The following is a 4843-nucleotide window of genomic DNA, read 5'->3' on the forward strand; positions in this document are numbered from 1 at the left end:
ACCTCAGACAACTTCAATCTAAAACAGGCTATAGAGACAAGTGCCCTCAGTTTGAGGCGTGATTGAAGGTCGTTCCAAGACCAATCAAAAAGACTCCTTTCCCAGCCTCAGTCCGCAGGAACCTGGACCCGTACCCAGGCACTGGGTCTGAGGCTGTGAGAGTCACAAACTGGAGCAGATCTGGCACATATGTAGAGAGGAAGCTTTCCTAAAATGGTTTTATACAATAATAACATATAAGATAAGACAAGACAAGATAAGATAAGAAGTACATTTTTGTTTATAACAATGTCTCTCAGCGCCGACAGGCACTTAAAGCACATCAAACAAAGTACAGAACAATTTGTCTGTTAAAGGAAATAACCCCATCCCCTACCCCACTCATTATACAAAGCATATCAATCACATCATTATACATATTATTATCATTATTGTCTGCAAGCCGTCAGTCACTCCTCACGTGTCCTGTGGTCATCCTGTTAACAAACTGGATTTCACTTCACCGCCGGTGCTCACAGCGAAGATCCCTCCGCCCTGACGGAGGGACGTGAGTTTCAATGCCTTCACCCGCCAGAACAAGGCTGCATGTTTATCAGAGGACGAATACATATGTTTGGATAAGGTGCAGATTTAGAAGCATATACATTCTTTATAAGGTGCATGGTTTAGGCAGATTTAATTAAATACAGATCTAAATATTGCAATATTTACAATAATACTGTGGTATTATTTAAACAAATCTGTTCACTTTTTAATTGTGTTTTTATATTTCTTTAATATAGCTGTCGTTTTAAAAAAAAATGATTTCCTTCTTAGATTATACTCTGTTACAGTAAAAGTACAAGTACTCAGATCTTGTACTTGTAGTAAAAGTACAAGTACTCAGATCTTGTACTTGAGTAAAAGTACAAGTACTCAGATCTTGTTCTTGAGTAAAAGTACAAGTACTCAGATCTTGTACTTGAGTAAAAGTAGAAGTACTCAGATCTTGTACTTGAGTAAAAGTAGAAGTACTCAGATCTTGTACTTGTGTAAAAGTACTCAGATCTTGTACTTGAGTAAAAGTAGAAGTACTCTGATCTTGTACTTGAGTAAAAGTAGAAGTACTCAGATCTTGTACTTGAGTAAAAGTAGAAGTACTCTGATCTTGTACTTGAGTAAAAGTAGAAATACTCTGATCTTGTGCTTGAGTAAAAGTAAAAGTACTCAGATCTTGTACTTGAGTAAAAGTAGAAGTACTCAGATCTTGTACTTGTGTAAAAGTACTCAGATCTTGTACTTGAGTAAAAGTAGAAGTACTCAGATCTTGTTCTTGAGTAAAAGTACAAGTACTCAGATCTTGTACTTGAGTAAAAGTAAAAGTACTCAGATCTTGTACTTGAGTAAAAGTAGAAGTACTCAGATCTTGTACTTGTGTAAAAGTACTCAGATCTTGTACTTGAGTAAAAGTAGAAGTACTCTGATCTTGTACTTGAGTAAAAGTAGAAGTACTCTGATCTTGTACTTGAGTAAAAGTAGAAGTACTCTGATCTTGTACTTGAGTAAAAGTAGAAGTACTCTGATCTTGTACTTGAGTAAAAGTAGAAGTACCAGAGTGTAGGAATACTCTGTTTCAGTAAAAGTCCTGCATTCAAAATGTTCCTCAAGTGAAAGTAGAAAAGTATTCTCATCTAAATATAGTGAAAGACAGTGAAAGTAGTCGTTGTGCAGATTGGTCCATTTCAGAATAATATATATGATATGTTTTATAGTGATTGATCATGAAAGTGTTCTCAAAGCTGGTGAAGGTGCAGCTAGTTTGAAGTACTTTGTATACTGCAGGGTAGCTGGTGGATTTACTCCAGGTGGAACTAAAGTCTGATTCAACACTTGATTAGATTTCACATCATTCATCCACATCTGTGAAGTAACTAAAGGTATTAATACATGTAGTGGAGTAGAAGTACACCATGTACCTCTGAACTGTAGTGGAGTATAAGTACACCATGTACCTCTGAACTGTAGTGGAGTAGAAGTACACCATGTACCTCTGAACTGTAGAGGAGTAGAAGTACACCATGTACCTCTGAACTGTAGAGGAGTAGAAGTACACCATGTACCTCTGAACTGTAGAGGAGTAGAAGTACACCATGTACCTCTGAACTGTAGTGGGGTAGAAGTACACCATGTACCTCTGAACTGTAGAGGAGTAGAAGTACACCATGTACCTCTGAACTGTAGTGGAGTAGAAGTACACCATGTACCTCTGAACTGTAGTGGAGTAGAAGTACACCATGTACCTCTGAACTGTAGTGGAGTATAAGTACACCATGTACCTCTGAACTGTAGTGGAGTAGAAGTACACCATGTACCTCTGAACTGTAGAGGAGTAGAAGTACACCATGTACCTCTGAACTGTAGTGGAGTAGAAGTACACCATGTACCTCTGAACTGTAGTGGAGTAGAAGTACACCATGTACCTCTGAACTGTAGAGGAGTAGAAGTACACCATGTACCTCTGAACTGTAGTGGGGTAGAAGTACACCATGTACCTCTGAACTGTAGAGGAGTAGAAGTACACCATGTACCTCTGAACTGTAGTGGAGTAGAAGTACACCATGTACCTCTGAACTGTAGTGGAGTAGAAGTACACCATGTACCTCTGAACTGTAGTGGAGTAGAAGTACACCATGTACCTCTGAACTGTAGTGGAGTAGAAGTACACCATGTACCTCTGAACTGTAGAGGAGTAGAAGTACACCATGTACCTCTGAACTGTAGAGGAGTAGAAGTACACCATGTACCTCTGAACTGTAGTGGGGGTAGAAGTACACCATGTACCTCTGAACTGTAGAGGAGTAGAAGTACACCATGTACCTCTGAACTGTAGTGGAGTAGAAGTACAACCATGTACCTCTGAACTGTAGTGGAGTAGAAGTACACCATGTACCTCTGAACTGTAGTGGAGTAGAAGTACACCATGTACCTCTGAACTGTAGAGGAGTAGAAGTACACCATGTACCTCTGAACTGTAGAGGAGTAGAAGTACACCATGTACCTCTGAACTGTAGTGGAGTAGAAGTACACCATGTACCTCTGAACTGTAGTGGAGTAGAAGTACACCATGTACCTCTGAACTGTAGTGGAGTAGAAGTACATATGCAGAACATGGAAATACTCAATTAAAGTACAAGTGCCTTCAAATTGTACAAACTGTACAGTGCTTGAGTAAATGTACTTATGTTTCCCCCAAAAGAAGAATAGGCCCCTTAACGTGGTTTTAGAGAAATGATTGGCACATCATTTCGGACATTTCTGGCTTCCTAACTATGAAAGGAAACATATTTCTATCGACTGTCAGCTGCTGTTCGTAGGACCTTCATTTCTGTTTCCTTACGATATCCTGGGATTTACAGAGCCTGTGTGACTGCCTTCAGCTTTGGGGTGTGTTGCTCATATTCTGTGTCAGACGTGAGCAGCATCCTCTCATCTCGTGATGATCGATGAACCTGCCGCTGAAGAATCCAACACATATTTAGTCTCCGAGAGGACGAATGCAGGTTTGAAGTTATTGCAACAGGCGAAACATGCTCAGGATTTAGATTCAGACATGACTGTTGATCAGTGATGAACTTCCCCTGTGCGGCACGGTCACAGCTGCAGAGGCTGATTAGTGGCGCAGGGTTGATTGCTGTTGGATAATAAGGGAGGAAGAGGAGGAGGAGACTGTGGAGGACATTCTTCAGAGAAACTGATAAATGATTCGTGGACAAAGTTTGTATTTTGTGATATTTAATAAAGTAATAAAGAAAGTCAATAATCAAGTGAAATGGATCTGAAATGCAGGAAGAGAGCAGCTTCACCCTCAGAGGAGAGAGAGGTTCTGCTTTCAGTCTCTGTGTGTTCATGAGAGGAACAGCTGCTCCTCCATCCCACCATCAAACAGTCCTTAACCATTTGAATCCACCTTTTACAATTCCTTTGCCTCCTGAAATGTAAACCCTTAACATCTGTCTCTGTTAAACACATACAAGACTAAACATACCATTTCAATGAGAAAAAGGCAATCAGAGTATAAGACTGTGTTTTAAATGATTATGATCATTTGACACGACGAGGACACGAGGAGACAGAGGAGCGAGTGTAGAGGACGGAGATTAAAACAATGTTTTATCAGGATTACTGCAGAGAGACAACAAGAGAGGACAAGAGAGCTGAGTGTAAAGTCACTGTACACTCTGATACAGGTCGGTGTGTGTGTGTGTTTGTTTATATGTATGTGTGGGGACCACCACATTCTTTACGAGGACCAGTTTTGCAAAGCGAGGACATTTTTTGGAAAGTTAGCATGTTTTTCTAAAGGTCCCATGTCATGCTTTTGCGGTTATTACCCCTCCCCTTGTGTTCTGTAGCTTTTTCTGCATGTAAACTCAGAGTGCACCCTGTAGCGAGTACAACTCCAACACAGAAAAGACCTGTCTGCTCAACCCAGTCTCACGGCATTTCGTGTTCACCAACACGATTTGCCCCTTTCTTTCGTGTTGCACAGCACGATTTTAAAAGCAATGTATTTCTACTGCCTGCAGCACGTCTTTCTCTCCGGTCGGGTCGAGGAAGACCGGAAGCTGTGTGGTTCATAAAAACATGTTCTTACTCAATATCAAGCCACAGTTATTGCTTTTATTTGAAATCGTATCATTTCGGACTTTTGTTGCCGTCTGTGAGGAAAATAAATGGCTCAGAGCCTCAGGATACTGAAATCTGTATTTTTAAATCTTTTTTTCCTTCTAATTTGTTATTCTTTTCTAAATAACACACTGTTATTTACTCACCAATAACACACAATTATCCTTGCTTTTATTTA

The sequence above is a fragment of the Gymnodraco acuticeps genome, unplaced genomic scaffold (genome assembly GCF_902827175.1).
Source record: "Gymnodraco acuticeps unplaced genomic scaffold, fGymAcu1.1, whole genome shotgun sequence".
Lineage (NCBI taxonomy): Eukaryota > Metazoa > Chordata > Actinopteri > Perciformes > Bathydraconidae > Gymnodraco > Gymnodraco acuticeps.